Here is a 23742-nt window from a genome sequence, read left to right as displayed (position 1 = left end):
ATCAAAAGCAGAAAGGGTTATATTTAACTAGGGATGGGGGCCAGAAAGCAACAGAATGAAAAGTTTATAAATAAATACAGGTTTCGCTGGAGAAAATAAATGGGGCCTACAATAACTGTCTCATTCTCTTTCCTGACATTTATATCAAATCACAGTGAAACAAGGGGATATTGTCGGAATCCAACAAGCTGGTCCAGAAACCGTCTTTTAATTTGCTTTTTACTTCTATTTGCTAGTACAAATAAAAAGATATCTATGCTACAAGAAACACTGAACTCCTAACATTGTTTGCAGCGAAGTGTATTCAAAGTATTTAACAATGTTGTATAAAACTCATATAAAGCATACAGCTGCCCATGCTTCTGCTTTCTTCAGTGTATTTGTTTATTTATATGTTTTGTTTTCTCCCTTTCTTATTGATTGTCTTCTTCCATTTCAGGTTTCATCAAAGTTCAACGCATTTCTCAAGTCCAAGTTATTGATATATACAGAGAAGATCAATCCTGATAATACCGAATACTGTGTTACATCCCACAAATTAAACTGTTTCCATTCAGGGCCAGCCTCTGCAGGTGAAGCCTTTTCTTGATACACTGAGGTTATGACCCTATTTAAACTTCTACACATCAGTGGAACAAAAGTAAATGTGTGACCTTGTTTTCACTAGCTTTGTAAAAATTTGGGGGTTTTGAGATTCTGAACAGTATTTATTGCCTTATAGGAAATAGGCATTTGTTTTTGTGACTGGGGAAAGTTATTCTCAGTGGAAATTGTTCACTTTTATACCATGTTTATCAGTAAATATCACATACTGTTCTGGGCTACCGAGAAAGTGAAGCAATAAAAGAGCAAACATTTAGTGACCTTGTGCCATATAAGAAGTGTTAAATTTCCTGCTTCCCTGTGGAACAAATTAATTCTTATACAGACCTTCTGGAATATATATTAAAAGATACTCCTCTGAAATAATTCGTCATTACCACTGAAGGAAATACTGGTAAGTGAAACAGCCGGGGTGTGTGCACACTCAGAAGTGCAGTATTTATGAGTGTGGACCCGTAATGACTTTCATCATGATCATGGCCATTCTTCATACTTAAAAAATTAGTTGTTCGCAAGGGTGATGACAGGCTTCTGAGCTCTCCACAGTTCTCCCTCTGACTTCTGCTTCCTGCATTTAGCGTTGTGATAGATCCTTGCTAATTGCTGAGTTCTCATAGTCAGGGCAGAGACAAAGCGTAGGCGTGAGGCTTTGCCTCAAGAGCCATGAAATGAATGAGCTGAATGGAAATGGAAATTAGTTGGGCCCGTACCAGAAGAAACTCCTTTCAGTGGGACTGGATCTATACTGGCAGGGAGTCAAAGGACACAAACCATCGCAGGAGCCTCCTGTGTGAATGGGCTTGCTTGTTAATAGTCCTCATGGGAACGGGAGTACTTGAGGAGGCAAAGTGTTCTCCCTGCCAACAGTTAAGCCAAAGACTACTCTCTAAGGTAACCTTATAACATTTTTCCATATGACTGTTTCTGTTTAATTTTCTTACAAATGAGCCCAGGAGTGAATCAAATCAATGGGCAACTGCCCATTTGACAACTGGATTCTTGACTGGACATCTTAACAAAAGGCACTGTGGGAGCCGAGTCAACTGAAAAGTGCATCTTCTGTGTCACCTGAATAGCTGGTACTTATTCCCATGATAGCTGTGTTATTAATTTACATTGCAAATGCAACTTACTATATGCAAAATGGGTACTACTTATCTATCTTAGGTATAAACCAGCTCATCGCCTAATAAACCAGGACACTCAGTAGGAAAGAGAAGCAATAGTAGCGGGGAGGTGTTTATGTAGACACACAAGCACTACTTTTAAAAGCATATAGCTGTTTCTTTTAAACTGTTTGCCAAACGCTCCTCTTCAGAAGTTTTAGACAATAATATATAAATATATATCTATATACAAGAGTACCAAGCAAGTCATAGGAGAAACTGTTTCTATCCGAATATTTGGCATTTCAGCTGTCATCCAGTTAAAATATCTGCTTCCAAGCGATACACGGAAAACTGTGACTTCACAAACTCTTGGAATTGATTGAGAAAGAAAATTTTTCTTCAGGGGGTCTTTGCAACATATTGAAAGTTCACTAAATCTACTGTAGCAGTGAACCACTGACAGTGGTACAAACAAGAAAACAAGCTAATCAGTTAAGGTGAAATGTACTAAAATAAAAATCTTCAGCATTTTCTTCTCACAGAAATTCCTTCTGCTCCCTCCTGATTGCCTGGCGGGTTTAAGTCCCTTACCTAATGTTAATTTTAATCACATTTTCCTTAAGCACATCAAAAAAATCTGCAGTTCATCAGCTTTACAGAGGACACTGGGAACGGAAAATGGTTGGCGGTGTTTGCACGCAAGAACACATAAAATGTAGATTAGCTTAGAAAGTTTCAAAGGTTTCATGCTATTGTGTCCCAGCTCAAATTTTAGCCCTGCTAAAGTTTAGTACAATTTCTTCTTTACTGTTCCTTATTTTTCTTTACTATTTGTAGAGACCCTTCTCCAGAGCATTGTCAATGTTGGGATTATGCAGCTTTTGCAACAGCTGTTTCTCCTGAATGAAAGGAATTCTCCCTCTTTGGTGGCCTGTAAGCACTACCTGCACTAATCAACTAAGGTTCAGCTTGTGCAATGATAACTGTGCTTTTCAGTGCTCATCATTGCTTTGATAGATAGTCATTTATACCTTATAAAAACGAACACACACACACACCCCATCCATTAAATGGAAACCCAGACATAATCTTGCTTTTGTTTCTCTTAAAATGAATACAAATATCTATAAAGAAATATTTGAAAATTCATTATATATATTTAGATTTCATTTTTATCTAATACTGTGGAATAAAAAAATATTTAAATTAATGTGTTTCAATTTAACATTCTAACTTTTAGAAGATTGTGCTTTCTTAAAAAAAGAAAAGGTTTGATAATTTTTTTTCTCAACTCCAATATGAACTTATATTATTTTGGCTAATTGTTTACTGTTTTTACATCATTTCTCCTTCTGTGCCTGAATTTCGTAACTGGGAAACCAGGTCATAAAAAAAAGAAAAGGTATACATCTGGGTTTTACCTTAGTAAGAAGTGGAAATGCTGCTGTGGGATCTGCGCTGGGACCCAGAGACTGGAATAGTTTCCACTTTCTAGACATCAATATTGTCAGAATGTCCCCCAAAAGCTCAGTACATAGTGAAAGGCATTGTCTGGGGAGCAAATAGTTTTATAAATTCTGATACTGAAAGGAAATTATTTAGAAAAAGTCTTTTTTTCTCTCTCTCTTTTTTTTTTCCTTTTTTCCTCTAATGTTATTTGACCAAAAGAGAGATTATTGTCATTTTGTGCTCATTTGTGAACCTTTGTTTTGCTTCAGCTCCAGTCTTCCGGAGTGGACTTGATACAGAAAAGCATAAATATCTTTCTGAGTTGTGAATAACTGCTTTGGCTATTTTCAACTATATTGGTAGTGAACACAGTAAATAAGTGTGTATGTGTCATTGTGTGTAGAGGGTTACATTACAAAGGGAAAGACAGTAATTGTCTTTCATTATTTTGGAGTATATGGCAAAATGGAAGGTATAAATAAAAAATCATATATTTATAATCATAGGTTTTCTAATACAAGTGCTCTGGAAAGTTAAATCCACACATTTGAATACTGTCTGCTTTTATATTGCTTATGGCATCTGAAGAAACTGTAATGGGAATTGTCATGACACCTTACTGTGTCATTCCAAACAGCTTTTGACGGTCTTAACAATTCTAGTACAGCTTAGCAGGTTTTCTGTTTTTAACAATACACAAACACATGTGCTCTATTCCTTGCTTCATTTGATTTCTATTTATGTAGGATAGTCCACCCTCTTTTATTTAACATGAGATTAATTTTCAGCCCATGTTTGGTGGGTTTTTTTTCTCATTTCTAGTTATTTAAAAATATATCTATTTCTTGCACATTTTGAGCATCTCAGATTTCAATTTCAACTTAATTCATCCCTATAATGAGTAGAATTGTATAGAGAGCAGTTTTTCCTATCCCTCTGCATCCTCTTCAGTACAGAAAAAATTATTCTATCAAACTGAAGAAAATCTGTAGGCTCTGCAAGGCAGGCAACTGTCATTATCCATTCTTTATTGCTTCCAACATCTGGAAATACCAAGGAAGGACTTCAACATTCCCACTGAAATACACACTATCTGCTCATCTTTGTGACAGAAGTAAATCTTCCAGGGAAGATGTGTTATGCATTGTCAAAATTGTGGCTGTAAAGGTTTGTTTGAAGGTAACAGTTTCTTTCAAATGCTAAGTAAATTCTTTGGAGATATTTTTGAGAGAGAATCAGGATTAAATAACAGGATGATACATTTCAAACTCTTAGGGAAAAGTTTAGTGGGAAATGCTGGTGAAGATTTAGACAGATTTCTGAACTAATTCCCCACTGACAGCTAGCAGGGAGCTGTCTTTGACAACTCTCTTCACAGGCAGACTCATCTGAATGAAAATTAAATGCCAATAAATTCAACGCGTTTTCTGTGTGTCACACCCTTTGTTTAGAACCTTTTTTTTTTTTTTTTTTCTGTGTAAACACACAGAAGAGGTTACTTCTCTTTGTAGGACTCTTTCTGTGAAATGGGAGAATAATGCAGTTGAGAATTGGCATGATGGAAAAATACCATGCAAAAAGCATAATGGGGCATTATTCAAGAATGCAGGAGAAATCTAGCAGTTAAAGTTCAGAACAAATTGGGTTTTTTCTATGTATGGTTTTCTCAATAGTGGAAAATAAATCAGACAAATACCAATCTGGTTTTGGTTTTGGTGTGGTTTGTTGTTTGTTTGGTTTTTTTAACACAAAAGAAAAATTGCCCCCACATTTTTTTTAATCCAGTCAAGGTTTTTTTGGCACAGATTGTGCTTCAAGAAGAATCACAAAACACTGATTATTGCTTTTTAGCCCCACACCTTGTATATGAGCTCTCAGGAGGGAAACAAAATATTCCTCTCATTTCTTTTTCTTTTCGAGGTGCCTAGTAAAGAAAATAAATTTAATAAATTTAATAATTATATTTCAATTTTCATTGTACTTTTCAAGGTGTTTTACAACAGGAAGATGTATGAGGCTTATTTGTAGCTGCGGCATAAACGGTGTACCCAGCATCAGGCAGAAGGTCAATGCCAAAGCAATAGTTGCAATCCAGGCTCTCATGAACCCATCTGATGCTTTGCACGTGAGCCTACACCATGGCAGGCTGAGTGAGGGAGGAGTGTGACGGTCTCCTTCACTTGTTTCAGGTATGTCTTTTGTTCCCCAGAATTTCTACAGCAGATTTCTCACGTCCTTTACTAAGCTCCTTTGTTTAGTTACTTGTTTGCTTTAATAGAGCTTCAATTTTCAGATGGTACTTGGGCCTTTTCAGGTGTTAACAATGAGTCAGGTGCTTCCCACTGTCTTTAAATGTAATGCTTGAGAATTTAAAAAAGAAAAAGAAAAAAAAACCCAACAAAAAAAACCCTAGTATTACTAAGACGGTATAGCAGTTTCCAGCTTATCACAATAAAATGTAATTTATCAGGAATTGAGAGAGATGTGTAAAACCTTGTTTAGTGCTATCAGTATAAACAGGGTGTTCAAGGAAACAAGAGTGAATTTACATGTTATACTCTGTAATTCCAAACAAGCAAATCCCACAAAAGCCCCTGGAGAACTTCAGCACAGAGCAGTGATAAGTATTTACACTAAATCTCCAAGGAATGAGCCTTAATCTTGGCACTCAGTGGGAAGAAAACAAAAAAGTAGCCAGGTTCTGCATCCTGACCTGGAAGAGCTCCAGATCTTGGGGTTTTGTTCATGTGAAAGTTCCCCAAACAGCTGCTGCCGTTCTATTTCTCACAGGTAATGACTCACTTGCGTACAAGTACCATTTCTCAGCCTTGAGGTTAGGGTTCCCCTCACAGCCTGTATCCTTTTCCTAAGGACTTATTCAAACCACTTTGCATAAATTTCTTCCCTTTTTAAAGACTGCTGGTAACACTCACCAACAGCGTATAGTAGAGGAAGAAGGGAAAAAAGACATGGGCAAGGTGATAAGATATAAAAAAAAAATCATGGTAGTTGATTTCAGAGCTTAAGTTTAATTGCTTAAAAGCATCTCCATGTAGAGATGTCTAAATTTCTATATAAGATGTATTTCAATCGGGCTTTATTCCCCATTTTGTGATGAGAATCAATTTTGTCTCAATATTTTTTTAACAGATATCTAATTGGTGCTGAATTATTGACCAGCTCTTTCCCCGCCCTTCCAGGAGTACAGGAGTAAAATGTGAAAAATTTCATTTTAATGAAATGAAAGTATTTCTGTGTGCCTGCGTGTTATTTGCGTACACAGAAGGTTTTATTCCCAAAACTTAGTAGGTATCTTATAATTATTTTTTTCTTTTCTTTTTTCCTTTTTTTATTAATGCTCTGCAACAGATGATGCAGCTATTTCAAACAGTAAAAGCAGATCATGTGTTGGTTAAATATAGAAAGATATATTTATGCATGTCTTAATGGATAAATATGTATCTGGAGACCAAATTATTATTTTTTTATATTCCTTTATTTTCTGTAACATTTTCACACAGTAAGAAGGGTGTCTCCTCTGCGATTAAACCCTTGGCATAAAACAGGTTTAAATACAGAATATTTTTTTCCCATCCTGTTTTAATGAACCATGCTTCATCTCTCCCAAAGGGTCTGCAAAATGCCTTACAACCAGTTTTGATTAGCCACTTATTAAAATGTATGTCTGTTTTTAAATAATATTTCTAATGTTTTCTTTCATTTATGTATGGTCTAGGACTATTTTCTGTGACCCATGTCACCAACCTGAAAGTACAAAATGCAGTTATCAAATACCACCTCAGCAAAAGGTAAGACAAAAGCCTTGATGTCCAAACTTAAGTATCTTGAATATGTAGTCTAAAAAAGATGTAAAATGTAGGTCTGCGGGTTTTTTGCAGACTGTTGAAATATAGCACTTGACTGTTTAATATGGTCTCTGTTCAGCCTGGATGAAATTAAAAATGCTTCAAATTATTTCTATGGGGAAAGTCAAAAAGTCAAGTTTTCTTTTTTAATGCTATTTTTTCTTTGCTGCATTTTGTACTCCTCTTTTTGTGAGCGAAGCAGGTAGACTCTATCTAATAATGCCTGTAAGTATGAAAAAAGAAGACCATAACGTATTTTAAAATGTGCAATTTGGAGATCAGCTCCCCGTGCTGTGTTTGGCGGGTACCTTGCAGCCTCTGGCTGTGAGCAGGCAGCTCCAGCCAGGGCTGATGCACAGCCAAAGGAGGAAATAACCTTTTATTTCCGTCTGAAAATGTTTGGTACCCGAGGACACTCCTGGGTCCCTAACTCGCCCTGTGAAATGCTGTGTTGCACTACCTGGATGCTTGGACCTCCCCCAGCCCAAAGAGCAGTTCTCTGCTCCTCCCAGGGTGTATGCTACCAGCAGGAAACCTCACCATAGCAAAATGTGAAAGAATACGATTTGAATGATGTTCCTGTGAAAATAAAAGCCAGTTTACAATTTTCTGATACAAATTATGCTTTCGCTTTATGCCTAACAAAGGAAAGAATTTGGCTTTCGCAAGTCTTACCTTAAAGAATATGTACGCATCTATATATATCTCTAAGCAGATATGTATATCCAAGCAGCTTATATATAGATATATGTATAAACTGAAGATATGATTGGAATTATATAAGTTATGGTTTTAATGACTCTCCAAGGAATTTTTTTTTTTGAAATAAGCATTTTTCAGGTCAGCTTAAAATAAAATGAAATAAATCAGTCATGCATACATCTTAAAATATTGCAAAGACAAATAATATCCAGAATTCTTCCTTTTATAACTCCTACTGGATCCTAGAGTTTTAGTTGATATGTTTTACTGGAATTGACATCTAATATTATGGTTATACTTTATAGAGTTCCTACATATTTTTAGAACTTTTGGGATGGTTGACACACTTTATCAGTAAGTGGGGCATTTTCATGCATTGAATTTGTGATGGGATATATTTGGTTACAGTTTACAACTTGTGTAAAAGAAATCCAGGTTTTAGTCTGCATATTTCCTTGTAACCTGAGCATGAACTTTCTATTAGGGATGTATCACATACCCCTTTTCGTGATGCATAAGGATATGCCAAAGTTAAAGACTCCTTATCAAGAATATCCTGTTATTCCTCTCTTTTAATGGAATTTTTTGATCCTTTTCTTGGTAATCTGCCATGAAGAGGGAACGGATTTATCAGAGCAGCTCCTCTACTAAATTAAGCTCTTAGACATTTAACACTTTCTGAACTAACATGACTTCTTGAAAAACTTTTGTCCCTTCTAAGTCATATTTCACTTGCAAGGTATGATTTTGTTGCAAACCTGCTTCCTGGGTCCTGCCCCTAGTCAGCGTCTGAACATTTGCCCTTTTCCTGGTTCCAAGCTTTCATCTAATGAGTTTGGAAAAAACAACTGATACAACTCCTTTGAATCCAAACTACTAATAAGGCAAAGCAATTAAGTGTTTCACTCAATTTCAGCTGCAATTAATGATGGCACCACGCCTTCAGTGAGATCCACACGAATGGGGCCTCTGAGCTACAAGAAACACCCATAAAATCAGCAGGGTTACACACAGAGCTCTGCTTTCTGTATTGTACTTTGATATCAGCCCTGTGGGTTTTTTGCCTGCTATATGTAAAAATTCCTAGCATATTTCTAGGAAAAATGCTAATGCAACAAAGCCTTTATATCCTGAAACACAGCGTACCACACATCAACCCACAGCAAACTAATTGCTCAGAAGCACCATTTTGAAAAACGGGACTTGTACTCAAAATTTACATATATCCTTCCCTGGCTATTAAGGCACTGGCGAGATGATAGCCAAGGCTGCTGCTTTTCCTGAAAGGGTGGCAGGGGGCAGACTCAAAAGCTTCTCTAAATGTATTATGTGGGAACTGATTTTGAAACAAAATTTATAGGAACTATGCAAGCTGTTTTCCCTTTGGGAATCTCCAGAGCACTTCATTAGAAATGAAAGGTTATGGGCACGCTGGCCTTCTCACAATTGACCTTTTGCTAGCTGATTTTCTAAAGTCATGTTGAATACCTCTAAGGATGCAAATGTATTTGCTTCAAAACACAGTGACTCTGAACCTTGCATGAAAAGAGTCTAATTTAGAGAATTACAGGACTGTTGAGTTCGCATCTACTGTATTAAAGAGCTTGATATATGTTTCTTTGTAAAAAGTAGTTTACCTTTTCTAATTCTGACATGTCTTTTTTTATCCTTAGCTTTGCCCTTTACATCAATAGTGTTCCTCTTTCTTACTTTAACTTCTCAGCATGGGTTAAGGGGACAGAAGCTGAGAGAGCACAAGAAGTTTTCATAAAGTATCTGCTTTTGGTATTTATTACTGGGTTACATTATAGATGATGCTTTAGTGGGTGAAAGACTCCAGCTGGTGTCTTGTTCCTCAGGCAATGGGAATTAACAATAAAAGCTTTCTGCAAAGTTGCTATCTGTCCATATATTGACACCCCAGGATTTGTTAATGCTTTCAGAGAACACCACCTTGGTTTTCTGGGGTAAGCATTGAAAGAAAATAAGCAACAGTGTCATTTCTTCTTCAGGGGCTGGGAGAAGTTGGAGAAGATTTGTGTTTTTCCATGGGTATCAAGACTTAGAGGTATTGGGAGGCAATACGAGAAAAAAAGATAAAAGTCCTAATCTTTCCTCCATCTCTTGGCTGAAAGTGTTCCACTGAATAAATATTTAACCTTTGCTTTCTTTGTGTGATAAAAAGAATAACTTTGTAGCTTTGCAGCTCAGAGGAAAGACATCTCCAGAGCTCCCAGCTAAACGTCTTCATTACTGAATTGTTAATACTACATGGACAGACCTCCCTCGAGCTTGGACTTTTGAGCATATTCTTAAAGGCAGGAGCTTCTGTATGAATTTGAGTGTCAACATGATACTTCCAGCTCTAGAGAACCTTAGAAGTTAGATCAAACAAACATAATTACCCATTAAAACATTGTTTTCCAATAATCTATTCACTTATCTTTATTTACGTTTATAGAGGTTTTTTTAAGGATTAATTATTTTAAAACCATAGATTTACTTTACGAATAACCTCATTTGGTCTCCAAATTGAATACAACTGTATACTACACCCTGGCAATAACGCATTCTTGTTTTTGCAGCAAGAGTACTGACATGACATATGGAAACATAAAGTACCTTGTCTATGAAGTAAGGCATTAAAAAAAAAATCTATTCTTTATTTTGTAATTTAAGAATATTGAATGTATCGTAAAATGTCTATATTAATTTAGATTTTTCTTCAACAATGCTTATTATAAAATGATATACAGTATTAATTACGATAAAACATTATGAACTTTCTGGACAAAAAACAGTCTCATTGGCAGAATTCTGATTAAATTTAGTGTGGGGAGTCTAATGCTTTACTACTTAGCCTTAGATAAATATTTTTTTAATAACTAGTACCTGGCCTTTTAGGGAAGAATTCAGGTCTGTGTCACCTTAAACTTAAAATTTTGGCTTAAACGTGCTACTTATTTCTTAAAAATATCTCTAAAAAATTTCTTTTTTCTCATCTTGAGCTTAGGTATTTGCCGGTTTTTGTTAGGATTTTGTTATAAAAACTGGTGTGTGAGGAAACAGCCAAAATGTGATATTTTCCATATTCTTGGGGAATATTCTTGATATGAATTTCATGAATCCCTGATTTACCATTAGTTTTATAATTTTTGAAGGCATTGGATATCTAGGAATGATAACAATTCTTGTTCAAATGTGATACCTGAATTACTCAGGTATTTTTTCAATGGGTAAAAATTAATTTCCCAAGACTGGAAAACTTTGTCTATTTTAAGGTAACACTTTACAGAGACCTAAACGGGAGTGCATGACAAGGTCTTTCAAAACATCTAAGCTTTTTGTTTGTTTATGATCTGATATGCTAGTTTCAGTGACTACTGCATTGGCCCAATTTATTTAATTTAGTGAATTACGTAGCCATTCAACATGATTTAGTTTAATATATATATGCTTTTTGTATGGTATGTTTCATTCAATGTGTGATGTATTTGATGCAGCAGGTACAGTGATTTTGATTCAGTATATTAAGTATCTGATTAGATAGGTTATGTATCTGATTTGGAATATGGCTGATTTAATAGAATGTGCTTTTATTTCTCTGTAAGCTGTAGTAAATTGTCGATTTATTAATTCAGTATGTGATATATAGGCAATATATGTAGTCGTAGTTAATGCGTTTATGGGAGTATGTAATTCACCTGCAATATTTCTGAATTTTGAATAAGCTGTATCTCATAATATACCCTTAGAGGCTAGAAGGCGACTTTAAAGTCATAATACTAAGAGTACTGAGGAAGCCTATTTGTGGCAAATGTTACTGGATACAGATCACGGTTTATAAATGTTACTGTTTGTGAAGCGTCTCGAATTCCTAATGGCCTTCACCGTGCCACAGCACTACACTTCAGATTGCGTGTTCCAAAATTATTGTCTATATAAAAATAATCTATTAGAGTCACTTGACAGCAATACTGTAACCTTCTCAGAAGACACACTTGCAGCACTTCTTTTATAACCCTGAGAAAATATAATATAGACAATAAACCAAATAAAATTCAGAAGATCCAGGTAAGGATTGAGCCATAGTGCTTGCTGGGATCCATACGTCTGCTGTCTGAATTCTGAAATTGTATGACACAAGTCAGTATCTTCATATAGTTCATAAAATGAGGCCTAAATTAACATTGGATCTCTTAATAGTCTATAGGAGGTCAAACAAGATATTCCAGATTTCACAGCTCTAATATTGATGTCTATTTTGGAGATGGTAACACACACACACCAAAAAAAATCAAAACAAAGTAAATAATCCAAAAGCCCTGTTAAAAACATTGTACTTGTAAAGAAATATTTACGCTTCCAAGAAAAGTCTGCCTTTCAGATCAGTTATCTGTTAATTATATATAAAATTATATAAATATATAAAAAATGAGATATTTAATAGAAGAGCCAACTAGAAAAAGTTAACTTTGTTAAGAATTCAACCTTTGAGTTAAGAAATAAGGAAGGAAAAAACATCTCCTGAAACCTGTTGAAGGACTAAGACAAAAATACAATATTTGGTGATGAACTTGCACCATCTCATAGATTCTATCACGTGTATTTATCAGGGCAATTTATGGAATTCTTAATTGCTTGATTGTTTACATGAGTCTCTACAAGTATTTATGATTTGATGTTTAAACAGCCACACAGGTTGAGACAAATGTTAATATTTTTTTTCATAAAGAAGAAATGCAACTATTTTCACTATTGTAATAATATCAGATGTGAAGATGGAAAATGACATAGATGGTTATTTGTTCAATGAAAAAAAAATCCTAAAAAAAATGGAAAAAATCATTGCAGTTACTCAAAACCAGAATTCTATATTTCCTTTTCATTTCCCCAGATACTGAATTATTTACATTTGTAAAAATATTTTGTATTTTATTGTCTCTTATTGTGTAGGAAAAAAAGAACACTTTCAGTCTCACAGGTTGTTTGTCAATTAGGAAGAAATATTTCATCTGTTAAAGATTTTATCTTCTTTCTTTGTAAAAGTAGGAAATACAGTTCTACCTGATAAAATGTAAAAGATACTTACCTACACCTCAATTCAGTTTATAGGATCCTGAAGCAGATTTAGTGTGTCAGGTACATAAATTTACCTCCATCTACATTTCATGCCAAACTAGAAAAAAACAGAGAGCTAACTGTTGGTGGTGTTTTCAAATACAGCATAAAATTAAGTCTACTCCATACATAATTGATGCATTCTAAACTGAACAGTGACAGATGAACACTACCTTCCATTTTACTTTGTAATTTTACAATAGAGTGCGATAAAAGAACATCTGTAATGAAAAAAAGTGTATAACAGTTTAGAAATCAGGTGGCTGGTAGTTAAGAGTTTTCATACTAACTAGTGCTTTTAAAAAAAAAAAAAAATGGAGGTGGAGGGAAACAGGACATAAAACAAAAATAAAATTCATGGAAATTAATGGTAAAAAGAATCCAGAATCTCCCTTCGCTTCATCTAGAGTAGATGGGCTGTGGCAAGAAAATATTCCATTGTATCTTTCTCATCCAAATTTTTTTTAAAAAAATCTCTTTAATCAATCTATAATTTAAAAGAGTCTTTCTGCTTGGCCCATATTGGTGTGTATGCGCTCACCACCTGTCAGTAGGACAGTTGGATATAGGAATTGACTCATTACTGGCTTGAATCTTACCATGCTGCTTCCCATGTTACATACAGTGTTTTAATGTGATCCTCGTTCATGATGCACTTTTCCCACACATGCCTGTACATAGCCAAAAAAGGGTTGGGGGGGGGGGGGTGTGTGTGTGTGCTTGCTTATAATGAAATGTTTCAATTGTCCCCACTCTCCTCCACGTATTTCTGTAGAGTAGAACGTGAAAGACGCAGGAAATCTACCTTTGGCGTGAGTACTTTAGGTAATGCCGATTTTGTGAATCAGCCTCGAGGGAGCCATGACTGCTGATACAATTTAACTTAACATTAAAACTAATCTAAAGGTAGGTCTACTGTAAAAACTTGCCCGAGTGGCTCTGTCAGAGATCTGATGAGTTATTCCTGACCAACACAGAGCTGCTGGCAAAAGTTAAATTCAGATGTAGTTAATGAAGACAGCTAAGAAACACAGACTGACTTTCTCTGGTAAGGCTTTACATCCCCCAGAAGAACTAGTATAACTATTTAAAAAATAATAATTCTGCTGATAGATGTTAGCTCCATAGGAAGGGTAGCAATTCTCTCACGTAGCGGTTGACATCTGAACATTGTTGTCAGATTCTAAGGTACTTGCCCAAGATCCTCTTGGAGTGAACAGGTAGAAATAGGCACCGTCAGGTAATAATTCGAGATATGTTTCAGCCATATTTGGGTTGATTAAGTAACTATTAAAACCTTTAGCCTTACATGAGAAGAAACTCAACTTTTTAATGTTTTGGTCGCAGTGCGTTTCAAGATTGAAGTATTGATAGTTAGTTACAAGTGTAGACAAGGCCTAATTTGAATCATAACCGCAATGGCTGACATTTTAATTGTCATACATCATCCCAATACAATCAATTTTGTACTTCCAGGATTTTATTATGAAGATTGAAACAAGCCTTGTTTAGCGTTTCAGTTGAATATCTTCCATCGTGGGTACAGTGCTTTAAATTCCTTCAGGTTCTACAAATTTTTGCAAACAGCTCAGCAGTAAGTCATTTTATTGTAGTATAGATTTGCACAGGATTCTGAAAGGGATTTTTTTCCCCATGTTTATACAAATAGAACTAATTTACATTTCATTGTCACTTCATTGTAAAGGCACTCTGCCCTCACAGTTCATTGCTATAGATTTGAGTAAGATGATGTCTGATGACTGGGCAGATGCTGTTGGACACTGAAGGCAAAACCAGTAACTTTTTTTTACTGTTCATACCGTTATCAGGTAGCAGTTATTTCTTTATCTGATTCAAAATTACGTAAGATAATGAAACGTGCATGTTGGAGATAAAAAGCAAAAATCAGATGTCATGTAATATTTATGTAAAGATATCAAGTATAATTTAGATTTATTTTGTTTTAAATATACCTTAGTGATTTTTCATGGCAGATAATTTGAGAACTCCCAGCTTTTGGTAATTTCATTAACAGAAATATCTGAAGTTCAATTCAGTTTAAATAATGCATTTGCTGACCTAAAATGTACTTGGAGTTGTTTCTGCTTAATATCTTAACATCTAATATGAAGCCTATTTGAACTCTATCAAAAATCCCAGAAGTTGCTCTCTCATTAGCCTGTTGGTTCATTTATATTTTTCAACGGCTGCCCTGAAAGTTCACACAAAACCCCATATTTCAAGAAATCTAACAGTACCTCTGGACGATTTAGAAAAGTCTAAAGTGGATTCTATACACCTATTCAAATTCCACATACCTATTCAAATGCATGGTAAATTAGTAATTTTCAAAGTATTAGCAGAGTGTGCTTAAAATTATAATCGGCTTAATTCAGAATTCTGTCAACTAGTTTTATATTTAAGAGTCTGGTAAATTAAGCAAGCATATTTCATCGGTATTTTTCCCAAAGTTACACAATGCTATTTTTCAGCAATGGTGTAGATACAGATTTTAGTTGCTACCTGCCATCAAGTAATGACAGTGCTTAATGTTTAGCCTCTCCAGGCTGTGATCCGTTCTGACTTTGTAGAGCTATGGATATAATGTCATTGAAAATCCAAGTACTTACATAGATGACTGCAATTAATGTTAAAGGGAATTGGAGATTTATACATGCCACTGCCATTATCACTAATGGAAATTTCACATGTAAATTGCCATGCATGGAAATACGCTTCTTAGTACGCTTTATCTAAAAGTCATCTGTGCAAGCAGTCAATTTAAACCACAGATTCAGTCCTCTTACAGCATGGCAAGTATTTCTTCTTTTAAAAATCAGATTATTGATTTTAATGTTAAGAATTGTCTTTATACTATTTAAATTATTGAAAATTAAAGGCTAGCGTATGCCTGGCTGTGACATGCAGCTTTCATTGATTCCTTGAGATTGTAGGCAAATGCAACTTTAAACACAACATTGAGAACTTACAACCCAGCAACAGCCGCTGTGGTGTACTTGCTTGCAGCAAACTGGTTTCCTGTAAGTGATAGGCATCAGGAATGGCTGAGCTTCAAAAGTTAATTGCTCACCCCTTAGCACCGAAATTAGCCGTTGAAGTGGTACACGTCTAGGGCATCTCTGAAAGCACTTCATGAGGAAAAAGTCACACCTATTGATTTGAGAGTATGAGGCAGTAAGATCTTACCAAGGGATGTTATTCTCTTTCCCCTGGAAGTAATGTAGGCAACATAATGCAAATAAATCAGATTACAATGTGAAATGCTCTCTACTGTCTGGGAAAAAATGCAAATGTCCTCGCAGCTGTTCACAGCTCATGATGTACAGGGCTAAAAACCACATCACCCAACTCTCGCTGTATGGATGTGTAGGTCACCCGATGTAGGCTACTGCTTTGTTGCCATAATTGCTTTGACAAGATAAAAAAATGTTAGTGTATATGCACAGGTTATCTGAGATACAGATGTTGAGGTTTGGTATGGCAACGTAAAAGGAGAGTGAAACAGTTTAAGAGATCAAGTCCGAGCCTGCCAAACCGCAGTACACGGTTCACAACTGAAGTGACTGAAAAGCAAACCAAGCCGATAGAGCATGCAGAGCTGTCTTAAGCAACTTGCATTGGTAAACTTAAGACTGAAGTTAACGTGGCTGTCAAAAATAGTATAGACACAGCTATATTGGGAAGAAAGAACTAGGAGAAGGAACCTGGAAGCCTGGTGTCTGAAAGGTGTTAAAAGGAAGGATACAAATCAAAGGAGAGTCCTGGGTTGCAGTCTTCCTCCCAGAACCTTTCCAGTATTTTATGCAGTGCTGACTTACCACCAGAAACAGTCCTTGTAGTCCTGACTGGAACTCAGGTTCCTGCAGGGCAAACTCCCTGCTGACTATAACATATATCTGCCTTTTTGCTTCCTTTCTGCACAGTGAAAGCACTTCACTGAGGCAGTGTGTAGCCTAGAGCGGTGCAATAGTGTGTAACAGGCAAAGTTTGATAACCAACATCGCCTTGAGGTTATTATCTTAAGAAAGGATACTATTTAATGTTGTTCTTTGATCAGTTCCCTCTGTCTCAAAGGTTGATGTAGAAATCAAGGTCGAGAAGCAAGGTTTTGCTGTGAGTCTCATGCATTTACAACTCATGGTAGAGGTGCACTGTGCTGTAGAGAGATACTTGTACTAGAGCTGAAGGGGCCAGGACAAGTAGATTCTGCATCTGGAGTAGTTATGTCAGACATGTGAGCTTCTTGTTCGTTGTTATCCAGTATTAGAAAACAATTTCCACTGTATAAAATTTATGCAATATAATGATCTGTAGTCATCTAATGAAAAAGTTGTTGAAGGATATTGCATATTTTCTACAATGTTGTTTGAAATATTTTTTTTAAAATTTTATTGAAGTTCTTCACACCAATTGAACATTCTAGATAACTTTCTAGATATTTTTTTTAAGTGTAAAGACTCTAAATAGCAAAGATCATCTACTTTTCTTGCGATCTTACTTCTAGACTTTATGCCAATTATCCTAACTTTTATACCTGCACCATGTAAAACATATTTTCCTTCTTAATAGAGCTTCCTAAGACAGAAAGAGCTATACAACCATTGCACTGATGTCCCCAGTACCCCTGCAGAACTGACCATTTACTCATGTTACACCATGAGAAAGAAGACCAGTTAATCTTTACATTTGTATGTTGTTCTTAAATGATTTTGTCATTTCCCCACTTCTCTGTCTGTAGATCCTCTTGCTTCTGATTCCCCCTTGCACTCCCCCTGCAGTACGTTTTCCGAAAGCATGAATGAGCTTCTTTCGAGTATATTTAAACAGCCTTAAAATTCTGCATAGCAAAGCTGTATAACCATATGTAATTACTTTTATAGTTTTCTTTTTCTTTCTTTGTGTGTAAGTGTCATAGATAAACTTTTAAAATTTTTTGTTCTGACCAGGATTCTTATTTTACATTTGACTGCTTTTAGTGCCTCATTTCTCTTACATTCCTGCAATGGTGAGGTCTGCAACTTGCAATATTTTTCTTTCTTGTTTTATTGAGAATTTTGTAGACTGCAGTTTACTTTGATTTCATTATATAGTAACACGCATCACTTTAAAATGTAAGCCATTACAAGAGTCTAAACGAAATGTTCATTTAATTTCCAAGGCTAAAAAGGAGCAATATTAGGATATTAAGAACCAAGTATTAAAGCACACATTTTCAGTGTATAGCGTAAACAAAACCTGATGCGTTTTCATGTGCTAAAGTGCCCTAGGTAAAACCTAACAGAGGGAGTAGGTTTTACTTAATTCATTAAGCACACTTATGAAGACATTATCTTTTATCTATACTGGATGTGTTACTTAATGAGCTCAAATCAGGCCTCCTAGGTTTAAATAATTCCATAATGGAGGTTCAGACATGCCCATATGCTTTTCCTTTCTGCTTTCTAGGAGTTTGTGCCTTTGAATATTCAGAAATTGCTTGAAATACTAACACTCCCGCTGTACCAGGATTACATGACATAGTTAATGGACATGTACCTGATCCAGGTCAATGTGCTGAAAGCAGTAGTGAAGTAAAACATGCTGGTCAAGTTATTCTGTTTTCTTAATAATATCAAAACCATGTTTGTTTGATTTGCAAAATTATCTGGTTTAACTTTGCCTTCCTTAATCAGAAATTCAACGGCTTTTTATATTATATTTTAAATAACTCTTACACTGGCATAGAATTTTTAACATATTTCACTCACAAAGTAGTTAGATAAGGCCATACTCTTACTAAGGGTCCTTTAAAATGAAAACTGCCATTGCAGTTTCACTGTTTGTTAACTATTCCCAAGTCTTAATACCATAAAGAGCTGCTACTATTATCTCCATAGCAAAATATACAAAAGGTGTGGTTTATTGCTCTTCTTTTGTCCTAATTAGTTTTTCTATCTTTCTGTTTAGCAAAACAGATGGAGGACCTCCAGGTTTCTACCCAGATTTGTTTTAGCCTAGTGGAACAATTTAGTTAGGTAAATGGTGTCTTCAAAGATACTTATCATCAGTTGATAATTTCAACATTTCAATTTATTCCAAGTGTTTCATATGCAGTCTTCCTGAATGTTTTATGATGAAGCTTTAGGATTTTTGAAGACAATGATATTGTACTAAATTGCTATTTAAAAGTTATGGAGATACATTGCTAGTTTATAAATCTAACCTTTCTTCCAGTCTCATGTGTTGAAGGTACAGTGAAAGAGCATAAACTTCATACAAGGATGATGAAAGCAAGAAATATGAAATTGTAAAATACCATGAATTGCATTCTTAAATCTCTCCTAGTGTCAAAATCTGAGAGAATAACTAGAAAAATAACTTTGATAACTCAATTTCCTTCTCAGGAGAAAGACCTATACAATAGGTTTTGAGTTTGTTTTACACTGTTCTGAATCCCTCTTCCCGTCCATTGTATCAAAGGTTATGTTGAAAATGAAACAAGTTAATTTCTTCTTTTTTTTTTTTTTTTTTTTTTTTTTGGTGATATCCTTTACTGTGTCCTGTGCATTTCCTTAGCAACATGCATTTATGTTGACAGCAAAACTTCTCTTTCAAGTGTGGAAGAGAACAGATGACTGAATACAATAAAATCATTTCAATAAGGGAAGCCATTTGGAATTTTGGAGACCCAAAGTGTTTCTTGCCCAATGGACTTAGCTTTTATTGAGGACAGTCATAAATAACTTTAAAATATTCCAGTGTGATAGGATGGAGCTGCAGATTAGGTCATTATGGAATTATAGTTCCCTTGCTTAATGATTTTACAAAATTGCCTGGCAATCCAACAAAGAGAAGGAGCACAACGTGGTGAATGCAGGCTAATTAAACCAATAATTGCTTCTTGTTGTGTTCCCAGATAATGTGCCCCTGATAATTTTAAATGAAGTCTTGAAGCTGACTTCTTGAATGAAATGCTGTGCTAGTTAAAGCTTCACTAACTCTCCGTGTGCTTAGAAACTGGCCTACTTCTCAAGGTCCCTTGCATTGCTCAGGCAAATATTACCATGGCATGTGAAGAGTACAGGAATAGCTTTCCTGTATGTCAGGTAATAGGGCCCCGAATTTCGGTGTTTTCCCCCTTTGCAATATTGTGACTAGATCGTCAGATTTCCCTGAGCAATTCTGAAATTAGAGGCTGCAAATTGAGAGTTTCATGTTCAAACTTCTGCTTCCCTATTATTTTTTTTAAGACTTAGGAAAAGATGCAAACTTCTATGTATCTTAGGAATGCTAGTGTAAATCTAGAGTAACTCCACCGAGACTTATGAGGATTTTTTTGAGTTATATCTGTGTCAAATGCAAGTATGTGACTGTTGACTGGCAGCTATGTTTAGAACCTGGGAAATATTTCATGAAGTCCCCAAGAATTTCAAGGTGATCTTCAAAGAGGTATAAGGAATAATTTGGAAACTCAATGCTGAATTCAGAGGGAAAGTACAAGGTAATCAGGTAAAAAGACTTCTTCAGATGAATTGTAAGTATGAACTCCACTACAATGCTGATCGTGCTCTTTCACCTCTGCAGATAAATGCATGTTGTTTGTACTTGTTAACCCATACATATTTTGGGTCACTACGGTCTGACAGAACATCTGCTTTAACATGAGCTACAATTGTATTAAATCATAGAAGTGAAGAATCCACTCCTTTATCTCAATACTATTTTACATTATATAATCTTGGGTAAATATGTTTCTTTTCTCCATTGGTGCTTAAGGATTTTTACTAAAATATTGGACTGCAGTCTAACATGGCTCCAGATATTTTTTTGTTCTGAATTATCCTTCCATTATCTGAGTGGAATGACACAAAGGAAAAAAAACAGGTAGCTTTTCAAAAGGGTTGCTGAACTATTATCGTCAGAACTTTCAGAGTTAGACGAAATATCTATTACTTTTTTAGGAACTGTGAATTGATTCTGTCTCAGTATAAAAGGACAGTGTGATATTTTGGACTAATCTGAGAAGTGCAATGAATGGTTTTGGATGTATGACTGCATTTTAAGTATAACCCAATATTACTTCTTTAGGTAGGAAACTAAACATACAAAACCGCAGATGTAATTTTCAAGGTTTGTTTTCTAGTACTGAGAACCTACTTAAAATTACAGCTTCTGGAATTATGAATTGGACAGAGTTGTCTGTCATTACTGGTGCCTACCATACTCAGAATGCACATATGATGTGTCCTCTGCAATCTGCTGTAATAGCCTAAAAGCAAAAATCAGTGTCTGTTAGATCACGTGAGCTGAAATTCCCATTGGTATTCACAAAATAGTGGAAGTCAAATCTGGCAGCAGATCTTGCCAAAAGTCACTTTTGTATTAATTCTTACAGTAAATGTTCATGACTGAAATCCGTAACTACACAGTTCACAAAATGCCTTGTGGAATTTGTGGTCTTGTAAATTTATAAGTATACACTTAGGAATTGTGAAACTGCGTTTTTTGTTGGCTTTTTAATGAGAGATAGGTCCAATATATCTTAGCTGGCAGCAACTGGGCAATGAAAAGCAATATTGGTAGCAAAGGTTTTATTTCTATTTGCTCTGTGTCTTGTTAAGCTTTACTAATATAAACCCATCTGTTTAAAAAGCTGTAAAAAATAGACTGCCAACACACATAAAAGTTGAGTGCAACAAAATAGTCTTAATGTCTGCTGGCTGATAATTCAGTGCAAAGTAAAAATGCCTGAAGATGGGGGGATGGATGGAGAGGAAGACAATTTGTTATGTAGCGACAAACCTTAGTTTCCAAATAAATGGCTGCACTATCTATGATTGATAGTAGTCACTTCCTTTTTCATTAGCGAATATTTATTTACATTCCGATAATATGTTCTTATCTTAAATGGTCCTGAAAAAGCTGTAAATGTTACATACAAGTATATTGTTTTAGCTTTGTTGGACTGTATATGACCTAAATATAATGCAAGCCAGAAGTAATTTAAACTGATAATACAAATGTTGTAAGGAGATACGCGTAAGAGCAATAACGTCACTCATCCCAGGACACTTAAAAGCTCAGGGTTATACTCGGTGAATCATCAAGTAACTGACCATTACCATTACCTCAGAAACCAGCTGAAAAAAATATCAAATGTCAGTAATTTGTCAATAAAAGGATTTCCTAATTTATTTGTGCCCAGTACGCTTTGAAGTAATATTGGTAAAATGAACGAGGTACTCTGAAGTTCTATGCATTATTTTATGTGAATACTTTATTTAAATCTCTCATCAAAAATTGAAAAACTATTGGAACTGGATGTAATTTTTTACGTAAGGCTTACCTGTGTTTCTGAAGATGAGAAATAGATTAGAAAGTGCTGCATTAGAGCTGCAAGATCTCACTGACAAATGCATTTTAATCATGCAACAATTATATAAAGCTAATTTAAAATTGTGCATAGTAGTTAACTTTATCCTATGTATATACTGGATAAATATACTGAAAAATTCTTTCGATATGCAAGGATGATTTACTAGTCAACTTAATTGTTCACAGTGACTTTAAAATCATAGAATAATCTATAAGCAATAAAGATCCCAATCCTGAGAAAGTACAAAACTAGATTTAGCCCTCTTCACTATAAGCTCACCAACATGTAATATATAATTTCTTTGTGATTAGGGCAAAATGCACATTCTGATTATTCATAAATATTATTTCGCATAAAATATTATCTTTCAGGTCATATGATGTCTATCATTAATATGCTGAGAACACTTGTGTACAAAATTGTGTGAATAAATAAAGACACTTTGTCAATAAAATCAGTAATTCATCAGTAATGATGCATTGTTAATACAGGCTTTTATTTGTTGTCCCCAGGCATCACAGTTCCACTGCTGTTGGCTAAACGAAGACATCATACCAACTGAGAGAGGAAACAAAAGAATCGGTAAAGTCAAAGAAGGGAGATCATGATACAAATCACTGTCAGAAAATGCAGAAAAATCAGTGTGAAACTTAGATCTTATGAGGTAGGAAATTTTAATTTTGATTGATACTCATGATTAAAAGAGTTTAAAGTTAATAAAAGATATCCAATAAAGCACGTACTTTCAATGTATGGTGTGATCTGTGGGGAAGAATATAGCAGCAAAAATAACGTATTAACAGTGGCAGGAAATGAAAATATACCTGAGCATATCTTTGAGATATAATTATTAGAGGTTGTATCTACTTGTGTCCATACATCATGAAGCAACTGAGATTTTCAGATGAAAAGAGCTACATGAATGATTCAGTCTGGCAAATATGTTTTGTACCAAAAAGATTGATCCATTTCATTTTTTCCAAGAGAAGATGAAGTGACTTGACAGCCTATTACTACCTTTCTCAGACTTCTGACAGTAGTTTTCTTATTATTCAAATAGAAAAGACAGAATGAGATCTGGAGTCAAGCTAAAAATGAAGCGAAAAAAGTTGAGGTAATTAACCATTAAACATTTGGATGTTTATTTATTGGCAACAGGATTTAAAGATTTGTATGACTCTTTATGGAATACGGACCTTATTCACGTGGCTATTTTAACTTTGAAGGGTATGGATTTCAAATACATACACTTGAAATGTTTAACAGTACATTTAATACCTTTAAAATATGCTTGTGTTTTTTTACTCATTCCACTTACATAGTATCTCATTTAAAACATCACACTCTTAAATCAGTGGATGTACACACACTTGCTTTTTAGCAAGGCTTTAATAATTATTTGTATTTATTTTTAATGGCTAAGTAGCAGATGGTTAGACTTATAACACCGTTCCCCTGGGCGTTTAAAATCAGCAAAGATATGAGAAGAATGAAAAGGAGAAGAGCTAAACAGATG

Source organism: Falco naumanni, chromosome 1 (assembly GCF_017639655.2).
Source record: "Falco naumanni isolate bFalNau1 chromosome 1, bFalNau1.pat, whole genome shotgun sequence".
Taxonomy (NCBI): domain Eukaryota; kingdom Metazoa; phylum Chordata; class Aves; order Falconiformes; family Falconidae; genus Falco; species Falco naumanni.
Note: the sequence above shows the minus strand (reverse complement) of the source record.